Here is a 15,156-nt window from a genome sequence, read left to right as displayed (position 1 = left end):
TGCATTATCTTGTATTGGTAAAAATCTGAAACAAGCTAAATGTATTTAATCTGGTTAAATATAATATAATGATCCATTAAATGGAACTCAATGCAGCCATTAAAAAATTATAGAATAATAATTCTGTCATGGAAAACTATTACCAATGTACCTTAGTTTTTTAAAAAAGCTAACTAAACTGCACGTTTAGCATGTTGTTACTTTAAAAATTATATATATACATGTACATTTGTTTCAAATATGCATTTAAAACTTATGCTATACATAAAAATATTGGGAGGTTAAGTGATTGGACTTCAGAGATTATTGTTACCTTTTAATTTTGTTTCCTCTTCCCCTTTATAAAAAACTTTTCAACATTAAGCACAAGCTTACTAAAGATAGAAGCTTGTTAAAAATAACATTTCCATGATTTCTACAATGCAGATTTCTATGATTCTGTTATTTGGTTTCAGTTCTCATAAAGATATGGAGTACTTTGGGGAAGATTAGTATTTTATTATTTATTGATCATTTTCCCTGTATATCACTGTGAAGCAAGTTGATTTGTTCTTAGTACTTACTGTTTCTAACTTAGATATCTGAAAGTCTTGGTTCAGGTGTTAATGGTACAGTTTATTTCTAGGACATTAACATGCAGAGGGTTTTGTATTTCTTTAGTGCAGTGGTTCTTAAGCAAGGACACTGTAGAAATCTATGAGAATAGTAACCAGAGTTGGTGGCCTGTTGCTGGGATTTCCAAAAGTTTAGCAGGCACTGGGGTACAGATGAAAGGGCATAGAGTTGAAAATTGATAGACGTGGGTACAAAACCTAATTCTTCTCTCAACTAGCTTTGGAAAGGAAAACAAGTGAAACTGTCAGGGCCTCTATTTTCTTACCTTTAAAATGGGGATAGCATGGGCTTCCCTGGTGGCGCAGTGATTGAGAGTCCGCCTGCCGATGCAGGGGACACAGGTTCGTGCCCCGGTCTGGGAAGATCCCACATGCCGCGGAGCGGCTGGGCCGGTGAGCCATGGCCGCTGAGCCTGCGCGTCCGGAGCCTTGCTCCGCAACGGGAGAGGCCACAACAGTGAGAGGCCCGCATACCCAAAAAAAAAAAAAAAATTAAAATGGGAATAGCAGTATTAACTCAGAGGGTTACAGGGAGATCTGAATTAGAGTAACCCTATGTAAAGAGGCTGATGCATGAAAGGTCCTCAAATAAACAGTCTACAACAGAAACCACATGTACCGCAACGACTATTCACAGGGTAACCTAAATCTCTCATTTCTTTGATTTTGGTTGTAATCATATCACTTTGCTATGGGATCATTTCTGTTAGAATTTTAGGAAAATTTCCGGTTTCTCAGTTACTCTCTCATTACTGCCAAAAGCTCTGTTGTACTTTTGGTAACTAAAATTTCCCAAAACCTGGGATCCAATAACAGAACAGTGTTAAAATGGTCTTTGCTGAGAGGGAGGACAGGGTTACCTAGCTAGGACCGCACCTAACTTTTGAAGTGAACACTAGATGGCAGCATTCAAGTGGGATTTTATGCATCAGACCAAATGGGCTACTTTCCCCCTACTTGCCCCCACCCAAAAAAAGGAAAAAAACAAACAAAAAACCCCCACAAGCCCAGTGATCTTCCTGCTTGCCTTAGTTAGGGACAGTATTTGAGAATGTGGTTTGCCAGTAGCTAAACTATAAGAAGTACACTTGGGAGAGGGGAATAATAGTAAAAGGTTATTATAGTATTTACTTGTGCCAGGTGCTGTTCTAAGCACTTTTACTTATGGTAAAACAAAGAGTAAAATTAACAGACAAAACTCTAGCCTGCAAGCCCCTCCCCCCCCATTAAACTTCTTAGAAAAAGTAAACATGAAGTGATTTCCTCTTTCTCATAGTGGATGGGCAGGTAGGTTTTTTTCAATCTCTTCATTCTTTATCACTTTCATTCTTGCTTTCAACAAAATAAGTATTTCTCACAACGTTGTAAATCAGCTGTACTTCAATTTAAAAAAAACTATAGCTTAAAAAAATAAAATTAATTCAAAAAAATCTCAAAACAAGTATTTCTTAAGTATATACTATATTTAAGGTACTAAGTGTGTCAGTTTGTGGCAGAGATAGGAAGGTAAAATAATTCACATAAGATTAAGCCTCTAGCCTTTAAGGGCACTGCAAACTGAAGAGGAAAGAACACTGATACTGTAGAACAAGGTGGAGTGTGCAGCAAAGGAGCTGTGAGTCATTTTATATGGGGATAAGCATAGAGTGAGAAAGAGATTAATATTTATTGACAGCATACTAGATTCCAGGACCCTGCTAGGCACTTTTATATACAGTGTTTCAATTATGAACATTTATTTTCATTTATGTAAGTGGTTGTTAATATTTCCATTTCTGGCTGGGGACATTGAATCTTAAGCACGGTAAGTAACCTGCCCCCAGGGCACAGAGGAAGGGGTAAAATAAGGTATCTTGGATGAATAACACTTGCTGCTCTTTGTTTCAATTTAAAAAGAGAATACAGATGCATTTTTCAGGATATAAAATAATAGATGTACATTACAGGATGATAGAGTTTTGACCGGCCAAGTGGAGGTAAAAGAAGCTCTAGGCACAGAATGGACAAAGACAGAGGAGCCAAAGGATTTGGGGCTGGAATAGCAGATATTCAGTCTGATAATAATGTGTGTAAGCAGTGCTTATTTTATTTTATTATAAATTTATTTATTTACTTTCGGCTGTGTTGGGTCTTTGTTGCTGCATGCGGGCTTTCTCTAGTTGTTGCAGAACGCGGGCTCAATAGTTGTGGTGCACGGGCTTAGTTGCCCTGCAGCATGTGGGATCTTCCCAGACCAAGGCTCGAACCTGAACCCATGTCCCCTGCACTGGCAGGTGGATTCTTAACCACTGCGCCACCAGGGAAGTCCCAACAGTGCCTCTTTTTTTTAATAAGTTTATTTATTTATTTATTGCCTGCATTGGGTCTTCGTTGCCGTGCGCGGGCTTTCTCTAGTTACGGCGAGCGGGGGCTACTCTTCGTTTTGCTGCACGGGCTTCTCATTGTGGTGGCTTCTCTTGTTGCAGAGCACGGGCTCTAGGCGCACAGGCTTCAGTAGTTGTGGCTCGCGGGCTCAGTAGTTGTGGCCTGCGGGCTCTAGAGGTCAGGCTCAGCAGCTGTGGCACATGGGCTTAGTTGCTCCGCGGCATGTGGGATCCTCCGGTACCAGGGCTCGAACCCATGTCCCCTGCACTGGCAGGTGGATTCTTAACCACTGCACCTCCAGGGAAGCCCCAACAGTGCCTCTTCTAAAGGGGAAAAGAATCGAGTTTAGAAATCTGCCCCAGGATGGAAGTTACCTGTGAAGTAGGTCATTTAGGAGAGTCCTCCATTTGACCGAGCACCTCTGCTCTAGTTCAGCCCCTGTTGTATTTTCCCTGTTGCCTTCCACATTTTGATCTTATCCACAGAACTCAGATTGGTGAGGGACATCAAGTTCTGGTCCCCCACACCTGAATAGTTTTGATTTTTTCACTTCAGCACTCACTTTTTCATTCTAAAGCCACCTTTATGCTAAGCACTGGCCTGTAAGATGAATGTGCAGATGCCACTTATATTGGGTCCCTGCCTCAGGTCCTCCCCTCCAAACCCCTGTTAAATTGGCAGATCCTAGAGCATGGCAGGGGACATGTGGGCCACTCCCTTTATATTTTCTTGCACATTCAGAGTGGTTAAAGCACAGACTTCAGTCAGACACACCCACCTTTGATGAAACATGGTAGGAGAAAAGTGAGAATCCCAGCATTAGAACCCGGATTCTGAAGAAGGAAGTGCTCAGGTTGTCAGCAACACTGTGCTGAGGGCTTTCTCAGTCTCTGTGTGCTTCGGGAAATATGGGAGCCCACCCTCAGGCTGCTGAAGCCCCTAAAGGCACCTGGTCTCTGCCTCTGACTTGTCTGGAAGGTCTTCAGCCTTTGACTAATGCCTAACTCCTCCTGACCTTGGGCTTCCCTGACCCTTGAACAGTCTGCTTTCATGCTGGGTTGATTAACACAGAGGAGATAGAGGAAAGTGGGTGGTTAAAAGGAAGCCTGTATGCCCTGAATAAGGGAGTCATGAAGTAATTGGCAGTGAAAATGTTACAGGAGCAGGACCCTGCTGAGGAGTGAATGAAATCAGGCTGCACTGAAGTGGAAATGTTAATTAAAAAGGGAAGATATAATCTGTAGTGTGCAGGCTCCTGGCCATCCTTCAGGTCAGAGGCTAATACTCATGGTGTTTCTGCAGAGGGAAGACATTGGGGGAAGCGACCTTTGGAGACATGAGTTAGTACCTCTTAGGGTCTGCTTATTGCTCTCCAGAGCTGAGGGAGAGAGAATGCAGGCCATGCCCAGTTCTCCCCCAACCCGTCATCTGCCCTTGGGACCCATTTCGTATAACTGGAGTAGAATCCTAACCCTGGGGTGAGGACAGAGTCAGACACTAGGGATCTCCAAGGATTCTCAGCGAGACGTTGAGGAGTCAGAATGCCACAGTGGCATGGCCCACTCTGAAGCCATGTGAGGAGTTGTGGTATAGAAAGAAATATATTTGGTCTTTGTCCTCAGTTCCTGGCACAAAGCTCCTAAAGTCCTTGGAAGTTCAAGAGTGACAGGAGTGTCTTTTAAAAGTTATGCATACCAGAGTTGATGCTGACTTCAGGTGGAGTCCCTAGATAGCCTCAGGATAGGGCTAGTCACCAGAACAAGTGATTAGAGGGCTGAAAATGTCAACCCCACCCGCTGACCTCCGGGAAGGGAAGGCAGAGGGACACTATAGATTAAGCTGTATGAAAATTCTTGAACTACAGTATTTGATGAGCTTCTGTGTTGGTGAACGCACTCATGTGCAGGGAGGATGGTGCACCGCAGTTCGACAGGAACAGAAGCTCTTGTGCTCAGGGCCCTTCTGGACCTCGCCCTACGTACCTTTTCATCTGGGTGTTCATCTGTATCTTTTATAATATCCTTTATAATAAACTGGTAAACATAGGAAGTATTTCTCTTGAGTTCTGTGAGCCTCTCTAGCAAATTAATTGAACTCGAGGAGGTGGTCATGGGAACCTTCAACTTACAGCTGGTCATTCAGAAGCACAGGTGACAACCTGGACTTGCAAAAGGCATCTGAAGTGGGGGCAGTCTTGTAGAACTGAGCCCTTAACCTGTGGGATATGATGCTATCTTCACGTAGATAGTGTCAGACTTGAGTTAAATTGTAGGACGTTCAGTTGGTGTCCCCTGAGAACTGGAGATTTGCTTGATGGTATCGGAAAACACTCCAGGAGTCAATGCCCAAGGCTGAGCTTGTCACAGAGCTTTGGCAATGATTGACCTGGTTTTGGCCCCAAGTCCCTCTCACTTCATTCCCTGCTGTAGGCCTTGACCTACCCCAAACTCTAGAGTAATCCACTAATCTGGTCTCTAAACTGGGGAAATACATAGGAGGTTAGTTTTCTGCTTAGCCTGGGGTGGGGATGGGTGGGAATCCACCTGGACCTTATTTCCTTCAGAAAGGAAACTGTAACTGGGATTTTAGCTGGATTTTAGTAACCGGCACTCTATATCATTCAGTGACCGTGTCGCCCAAATTATCTTAAGTTCTAAGTAGATTTTCTATTCCCCCAGTGTCTCTAGGGCCTCACCGATTCCTTACAGTATTGGAGTTTAACCTCAAATTTAAGCGACTGGACCTTTCTTTGGAGTTACTGCTTGCTAGAACTTCTGCCTACTAATAGCATTAAAAAAAAAAAAAAAAATTTCTTGAGGCCAAGCTCTGGCTGCTGGTGGTGAAAGATCCTCTTCCCACCCCACAGTGGCTATTGCTAAACAGCTGAACCTCTCAGATTCCAATCTCCTGAAGGCTCCACACTCGCATTCTTATGCTTCCCCCTGAACTGTGAACTGACCCATGACCCTTCCCATCTAACAGGCTCTCCAAGTCCCTCCTCAGGAAGCATCACCACCACCACCACCAGCCAATCCCAGTCTGACAAATTAATTAGGGGTTATCATCTCCCCTCTACTCCTTTTTTTTTTTTTTTTTGAGGACTGTATTTGTATGTGCTCCAACTTCTCCAGATGCATGGATGAGCTGTTCATTTTCTGATACAGTGTCTCTATATCCATTGCATTTCCTTTCCAAAATGGGTAGAGGAGGTTCTATGTGCTATTTCAGAGGTCATTTTTTGTAGAGAGAATAGGATTTGAGGGGGTGGGGGGGAAACCCGACCTATGGTTTATTTGCCCTTTTCACAAGCTGGCCACCAAGTGAACTTTGGAATTGACTCTGTGATACCTGTTGGTGTAAAACTCTGACCAGAGAGTGCTGGATTACACCACTGAGGTCAGCACTGGCCAGGAAAACCCATGTAAATGTGTTATCCAGTGCCACAAGGGTCAACGTCAGCCTACTTTTAAAACTTTCTCTGTTCACTGTTTCCTCAAGCCACCATGGGATTTTCCTCCCTTTTATCACCAGACATCTCAAGCAGATGATTGGAATCTGCTGCATCCCTTCCCACATCACTCTCAACTTCAGCCCTGCATAGACAGGCTCTAGACCTGGGGTAATTGCCTCTCAGAGGTCACAGGGCTTTCCTCTGCAAACTCCAGTGAATCTTTTCCTGTTTCTCTTTCCCCTGACCTCCCTGGGGCACCTGGGCACGGTGCCCCCACCTTGTCTGACATTTTCTCCTCTCTGGTCTCCAAGACTCTAGGCCAACCCGTGTCTCCTCCCTCTTTCTCAACACTTTTCCTTGCTTCCTGCAGGGTCTTTGCTTTCTCTCCTCAAATATGGGTGACCCTCAAGGTTTGTTCTGATCACTTTTGTCAAACCCCTTCCCAGAGAGCTTACTTGGACATGACGTATATCCCCCCAACCTGACCTCCCCCTGGAAGTAGGTGGTTCTCAGGCCCAGATCCCTAGACCTGACCTCTGATCTTACATTATTACTGACCTGCTGTGTCCTTTTCCTGAGTACCCCTTCCCCCCAACATCAAACTCACCATTTTGGAGGCAAAGTCAACTTCCTACACCCTGAACTCGCTTTCCTCCTGGACAGCCCCGTTTCCATTATGTCTGCCAACATCCTCTCATTTCCTAGACTCAAAACTTGGGAGTGACCTTTTATTCTTTTTCTCTTGTCCCTTACCTATTCATAGGAAGGCTCTTCATTATATTTTAATAATATCAAGTACTATTTTTGTTTTAAAGTTTTAAAATATTTTCAGGAGTGCATTTTTCCATCATAATTCCCCTACATTAATATTAGGCTTAATTATATATATTTAATTTATTATGGGGTCAATGTCTCCTTTTTAAATGACTGGATTATTAGTATTTAAATATAACCATAGGTACTTCTTTGACTGTAAGAGTGTTCCAACTCACTTCTCCTGGCTTTTCTACAAACACAGAGGCTGGAAAAGCTGAGCCTTCCCAGTATACAGGAGTGGCCACGAGACCGGGTCTGACTAATAAGATTCAAGGAGAAGTCTGCTGACTCATCTATTAGGTAAGGCTTTAAATATATGACGAATCAATTTCTTAATCCAATTCCTATATTTTCTTTTTTTTTAAAGTTTAGATATAATTGACATATAACATATGAATTTTAGGTGTACAACATAATGATTTGGTATATGTATATACTGTGAAATGATCACCACAATAAATTTAGTTAACATCCATCACCACACATATTACAAATTTTTTTTCTTATGATGAGAACTTTTAAGATCTACTTTCTTAGAAATTTTCAAATATACAACACAATATTGTTGACAATCGTCACCATGCCTTACATTACATCCCTAAGACTTATTTGTCTTATAACTGGAAGTTTGTATCTTTTGACCACCTTTACCCATTTCTCCCACTCTCCTACCCCCACCTCTGGCAACCACCAATCTATTCTCTGTATCTATGAGTCCAGTTTTTTTAAGATTCTCCTTATCAGTGAGATCATATGATATTTGTCTTTCTCTGTTTGACTTATTTCACTTAGCATAATGCCCTCAGGGTCTATCCGTGTTGCTGCAAATGGAAGGATTTGCTTCTTTTTTTTATGGCTGAATAATATTCTATTGGATATGTACACCACATTTTCTTTATCCATTCATCTGTTGATGGACACTTAGGTTGTTTCACCTATATTTTCTTTTTTTAAAAATAAATTTATTTATTTTATTTATTTATTTTTGGCTGCATTGGGTCTTCGTTGCTGCGTGCGGGCTTTCTCTAGTTGCCGCAAGCAGGGGCTACTCTTTGTTAGGGCGTGCAGTCTTGTCACTGCGGTGGCTTCTCTTGTTGTGGAGCACAGTCTGTAGGCACGTGGGCTTCAGTAGTTGTGGCTCGTGGGCTCAGTAGTTGTGGCTCATGGGCCCTAGAGCTCTGGCTCGGTAGTTGTGGCGCACGGGCTTAGTTGCTCTGCGGGATGTGGGATCTTCCTGGACCAGGGCTTGAACCCATGTCCCCTGAATTGGCAGGTGGATTCTTAACCACTGTGCCACCAGGGAAGCCCTCACCTATATTTTCTTATTGAAGAAACAGAATAATTTCCCCCAGGGAGTTCTACACTTCAGCCATGTTCTCAGGGTGTTTTACATCCTCGTCTCTCTCTAAGGCCATAGAGACGACCTTACCACCTGCACATCCCCATGGATTCTGTAGGGGGGAAGTGATCAAGCAGAGTCCCACAGGCACAGAAAGCATGTTGGTGGTTACCAAAGTCTGGGGGGAGGTGGGAAGGAGAAGTAACTGCTTCATGGGTATGGATTCTCCTTTTGGAGTGATAAAAATGTTTTGGGTCTAGATGGTAGTGGGGTTTGTACACATTTTGAATGTACTAAATGCACTGAATTGTTCACTTTAAAATGGTTAATTTTATGTTATGTGAACTTTATCTCAATTAAAAAAAAAAAAAGAGTCCTACTAGCAGAAACATCATCCTGCCCTACCTGTTCTTCCCAGGAAGAGGAGGGATGGGGAATGGTGTAGCAGCAGCGTGTAGGTACATGAGTCACAAACTGATGAGAACCAAGAACTCTCCACCCTCTTTGTTGCTCCTCTCCCATGGTTTACTTAGGGGTATTGACTGTGAAATGGACTGGCCTCACATCAGACCCAAGAGACAAGGAAAGAAGTTCGCTGTAACTTAGGAAAAGCATGTCATAGAAAGATTTCCATTATTATAAAGGCAGACATAAAATACAATGAACAGGGTTTCCCTGGTGGCGCAGTGGTTGAGAGTCCGCCTGCCGATGCAGGGGACACGGGTTCGTGCCCCGGTCCGGGAAGATCCCACATGCCGTGGAGTGGCTAGGCCCGTGAGCCATGGCCGCTGAGCCTGCGCGTCCGGAGTCTGTGCTCCACAATGGGAGAGGCCACAATAGTGAGAGGCCCGCGTACGGCAAAAAAAAAAAAAAAAAAAAAAAAAATACAATAAATAAAGTTAGTTACTTGATACAAACATAAAAGTTCATTGTTATATAGCTATTTTTTATTATTAAAAATAAAGTTCCCAAATAATGTTCTGGCTTGTGTAATAATGAGAAAGAGGGATTCAGCAATTCATCCAGAAAAATCACCAATGGACACTTGCAGGACTTCAGGTGAGAGCTGAGTGGATTGTCTGTTTAAAGGAATTCACACTGAGTTGTTAATGAGGCTTGGCATGGCAGTAATTGCTTTTAAAGGAGAAACTCGTTTACAGAGATGTATCTCTAGTTGGTGTATAGTGGGAAGAGATATTTTTGGACAGGGGCCACTGGTGTTCCTCTGTTCTCTGCTTCCCCACCCCACCCTTAGTCAGCCAGGAAACAAAATTCAGGTACTTACCTTGCATCTAAATCCTTTGACAATTCTGCGTCTCTTGGAAAACAAAGCATCACCGGTGTGTGTGTGTGTGTCCCACAGAGCATCACCTGGGAGCCAGACCTTCTTGGCTCTCTTACTGGGAATCTAGAATATATTGAATATATGTCTTAATCCTGTCTTAAGTAAAAGAGCCTGTGGTTTCACAGCATAGCATTAAGCCTATTACCACAACGCCAGCATTTACAGTGCCAACATCTAGACCTTGTTTAGATGAGAAGAAATATGCCACTGTTATTTCAGCTTTTCTGTCCCTTGTGCCCTAATCTAATCCTAAATAATAAGGTCTCTGTACTGCAAAAGGCAGATATTTTGGGGTAGTGAATCCTTGAAGTAATGCAACTAATCCCTGCCAGTTTCCTTTGAAACAAGATATTAGATGCTAAACCCGGGTGTCATTTAGCTCTGGTTGCAGAGCGAATCCTGAACATGATGCAAATACATGATATTTGTAGATGTAAGCATCCTTAGGGCTTGAAGGATGTTTCCTGAATGCTGATCCTGTGCCAAGCTCTGTGCCAGGCATGTTTAAGATGCTGCTCTGCGTTTATTCTGCTTTATGATTTCTATGGATTTGAGAGAAAAAGTATAATGCAGTGGATGAGAGGAGGGAAAGAAACATTTTAAAGCATTTCCCCAGATGCTTCTCTCTAAGCCCCTCAAACCCAAGCAGCGTACTCCTTTTCTGTTTCTACGTGGATGCTCTCAGATTTATCTACCAGGTGACCATGATCTGGGCTCCTGTTCCTGTCTCTCCCTGCCCAGACCGACAAGGGCCCATTTTTGTGGGGATTACACGTCTTTCAAGAAGGTTTCCTTCTCCTAGTCACAAAGTGGTTGTGGACACAGAAGTGCTCAAAAGAGACAAATTTCTTTCTCCCCAGCCCTTTCCCATAGCCCAGTCATACAAAGCACTGCTGAATAAAATCACTTCTGCATTTCTTAGAATATATCACTCGTATTATAGAAATTTGTTTCATCAACTGCTCTACCTGAAATATCTCATTCACTTCTCACTGTAACTGTGTGAGCTGGTACTATTTGCATCTCTGCTTTATAGCTGAAGACTCTGGGGTTTAAATTCATCCCAGGTCACCAAACTAGTGAGCAGTGAAGGCAGGATTTGAATTTGGGCAACAAGACTTCAAAGCTTATGTATTTGACTACTAAACTATGTTGTCTCCATAGTGTAAGTGCTGAATTCCTGTTAATATAGACCCTTCAAGTCTAAGCACTACCATGGAATTTAGTTTGGAAGATACTAAAGGATCATGAAATACTGAGTTTTTTTTGTAAGAAGCATTTTTAGTGAGGGAGGTTTTTGGCACACAGTTTAAAGGGACCTTGCTTTCAGATATATCTGGGTCCAGGTTCTCAAATGATGTGATTTGAACTGGATATTTCTTTTTATTTGTCCATTTCTGTGTGATTAAACCACTTTTGGGGAGGTTGTTATATACATTGAATCTAATCCTATCTGATGTGCAACCCCAATTCTCAGAGCTCTGGGTGGATTCACTTAGCTTAGCTTGATAAGCTAACATGATAATGGAAACTAATGAATGTGGCCAGGGGGATTTACTACTCTTGTTTGCAAGGCCTGTCTCCCATGCCCATACCTGTGGCCCTGGAGTGGAGTCAGCCCATCCAAATACATGGCCTGACGATGTGGGGGAAACGCTTTCCCAAAGAAAACCATTGTGTTCTTACCAGAAGCAGGGAGAGTGGGTCAGGAAGGAACTTCAGCTACTCACTGCAGTAATTAAAGGATCTTTTCTATTTACAAGACTTGACATGCTAGTTTAATGATGAAGCAGCCTCCTCCAATAGAGAGGATCTTGGAGTTAGGACCAGAAGACTTATATTCTAGCCTTGTTTCTACTGAAACAAACTAACAGTCCATTCCTTGACCTCCGTAGCTTCTATATACCAAAGGACTTGAATAAATCATTTATGTAGGGCATCCCTGGTGGCGCAGTGGTTGAGAGTCCGCCTGCCGATGCAGGGAACACGGGTTCGTGCCCCGGTCCGGGAAGATCCCACATGCCGCGGAACGGCTGGGCCCGTGAGCCATGGCCGCTGAGCCAGCGCGTCTGGAGCGTGTGCACCGCAACGGGAGAGGCTACAACAGTGAGAGGCCCGCATACCAAAAAAAAAAAAAAAAAAAAAAATCATTTGTGTATATATCAACTTTTAAAGTTCTATACCATTTTGCCTACTCTTTCCCCCCACCCTCACTATGCTCCAGGCATGTCAGTCTTTTAGCTGCTTATTTATGGCTGTTCTTTCCTGTTTTTAAACCTTTGCCCATGTTGTTCTCTCTGCCTGGAAAATGCCTTTCCCTCTACTTGTCATCTGATTTGATATTCAGATATCACTTTAAATATCACTTCCTCAGCAAAACCTTCCATGAATTCTCTATCGAAATTAGGTTGCCCTTGTTATATCTCTTAGAGCACCTGTTTTTTCTCTTTAGATTAATTACCAGAATTTGTATAATATAATATAATATAATATAATAATTATTTTGAGTGCATACTAGGAGCCAGGCACTAGGCTAATTCTAAGCACTAGGGATACAACAGTGAAAAGGCAATTATTCTTGACCTCATGGAACTTATGGTCTAGTAAGGGAGAAAGTTGGAAAACAAATAAACATATAAGATCACGGCAAGTAAACATATAAATGTGATGAAGAACAGTAAAGCAAGAAGAATATAGAGTGACTTATTTTAGGGCCATTTCAGATTATGTGGCAAGGACAGGTCTCTTCAATGATGTGATATTTAAGCTGAATAAACTCAGGGGAAGAATATTCCAGGCAGAGAGAACAACAAGTGCAGAGCGAGAAAGCTGGAGCTGAAGGATCTGGGGGAGAGATGTGTATCTACAGATAGGAAAATGGCTAAATGAATTATATATTAGAATCTCAAGTAGCTATTAATATTACATATCTATTTACTTTTGTTCATTATTTTAACAGATACAAGGCCTTTTCCCGACCAGAGTATGCATCTCTGTATTCTTTTTTGTGTGTTTTTAGCTGTATTTTTTTTTTAATCTGGAATTTAGTTTGATATGAAGTGAAACTCTACCTTGAGCATTTTTCCAAATTCTTCTTCTTTTTTTATGTATTAAGTTTTTATATATACTAGGATATACCTTGAGATTTTGGTCCATTCATCTGACTGTTGTGTCTTAGGTTAGTGTTTCACTGCTTTTTTTTTTTTTTTTCTACTTTATTATTACAAGTTTCCAAAAAAAAAAGAAAAAGAAAAGAATTATATATATATGAATTATATATATCATTGCCTTGATTCAACAATCATTGCCATATTTTCTTTATGAGACTATCTTTTAAATTTCTTTACCACTTCAAAGTAAGTTGCAGACATCATAATCTCTCTTCCTAAATACTTCATACACACCTCCTAAGAACACTTCCTACACAACCATTATCACACCTAAGATAATTAACAAAAATTCCTTAATGCCATGTAATATCTAGTCTTGCTTTTTTATAGCTAGTGTTTTGAGCCAGTACTGAATCAGAATTCTTGTGTATATCACATTGTTGTAATTTTTAAAGTTCTATCCTCATTATTCTTTATGGTGAAAAAAAAAAAGTCCTAACAATTCTTCTTTTTTTTTTTTCCTGAGGCAAAATTTGCATACAATTTAATAAATGATTCTCCTAACTGTGCAGTGTGGACCCTGTGGTCCCATGAGGAGCAACAAAAGACACCTCTTAGCTTTGCAGGTTTTTCCTTTTCATGGTAAAAAACCTTCTCAGATATTGATGATAAATTCATATACTTCTAAAAAGACAAATATCCCTGAGAGAAAGCAAATCTTCCATTTGCTTGGGAGAAATGGTTTTTAGATTCCCTTCTTATAAAAAGTAATTTGCCCTCTTTCCCCTATCCCAAATCCCTGAGGCTTTGAAAGGATAAAGAAACCAGTTTGCAGCTCTTTCAAAGGATTTATTTGCTACAGAATTGCCTGAGCCCACCAACAAAATGAACTCAGGATTTCTGTGTTTAAAAGGATTTTGCTCACTGCTTTAGTTTTACCAGAACTTCAACATTCAAAAAGCAATTCTTTTTGCCAGAATTTGGCATGCCTACAGGAGGTTAGAAAAAGATAGAATCTATAGAATTAGATGTCTAAAAATAGAAAAAAAATCCCAAACATTAAAAAATTCCTAATTTGGACAGGTCCTGCGTTGAAATCACATTCATCTGCAAAAAGAACGGTTTTAGGTCAGAAATGCTGTATTTTATAACTCCAGATCTTGACCTTGGACTTGACTGGTGAGGTTCTAGGAACTGCATGAATTGACAGGAGGGATGCCATTCCGTTGGCCAATTCTGGCATGTGTCCTGGCTTGTGACGTTTTATAAATCTCTCTTAAACCCAAACCTCCTGGTTCTGTGATGCCAATTGCCTAAATCTGATTCTCAGTACTTTTAAATTTTATTTATTTATTTATTTATTTTTTTGTGGTACGCGGGCCTCTCACTGCTGTGGCCTCTCCCGCTGCGGAGCAACAGGCTCCGGACGCGCAGGCTCAGCGGCCATGGCTCACGGGCGCAGCCGCTACCGCGGCATGTGGGATCTTCCCGGACCGGGGCACGAACCCGTGTCCCCTGCATCGGCAGGCGGACTCTCAACCACTGCGCCACCAGGGAAGCCCTGATTCTCAGTACTTTTTCAAACAAATAAACAAAAAATTTCCCTGTAAGATCACACATTTAAGTATTTGTTGCTTGTGGATAGATACAGAGAAACCAAGTATGGATGTGAATTAACAATCCAGTGATGGAGCTGTGACTCTCTGGATGGCTATGTAAGCTGTAAGAAAAGTTCCTCACTGGACCTGCACTTGCTGTGCCCCAGAGGTGACCATCCAGGCAAGGTCAACCTGAAGAGGGGGTGAACCCCAGCAGCTGCTGGATGGGTTTAAATCGCCACTATCTGCCTCCAGTTCTTCTACCAGAACAGCTAGTTTTTCCATCCGAGCAACTTACTGATCATGTTTCACCTGTTTAAGCGTAGATGCCACTTGATAGCTGAAAACGGATTCACAGAGGAATCTCTCAGAGCCACCTTCTAACATCTCTCCAGCTCCTTTGGGGTAGGTGAAAAGGGCTTTCAGTGGGGGGGCAACGTCTGAGCCACTGAAACCAGATCCAGTGGCAGAACTTCCACTGACCCCACCGGCTGAGGAGGAGGATGAAGAGGCAGCCAT

The 15,156-nt window shown here is 42.1% G+C and overlaps 1 pseudogene across 1 annotated transcript; it reads right to left on the bottom strand.

Moving 5' to 3' along the window:
• Positions 1–14,824: 14,824 nt before the first annotated feature.
• On the bottom strand, positions 14,825–15,156 carry LOC309823812 (anaphase-promoting complex subunit 16-like; annotated as a pseudogene). Its single transcript has one exon. The product of its transcript is annotated as an anaphase-promoting complex subunit 16-like (transcript).

This window comes from Grampus griseus (genome assembly GCF_964374135.1).
Source record: "Grampus griseus genome assembly, chromosome: 6".
Taxonomy (NCBI): domain Eukaryota; kingdom Metazoa; phylum Chordata; class Mammalia; order Artiodactyla; family Delphinidae; genus Grampus; species Grampus griseus.
Note: the sequence above shows the minus strand (reverse complement) of the source record. Positions and strands in the feature narration are given on the sequence as shown.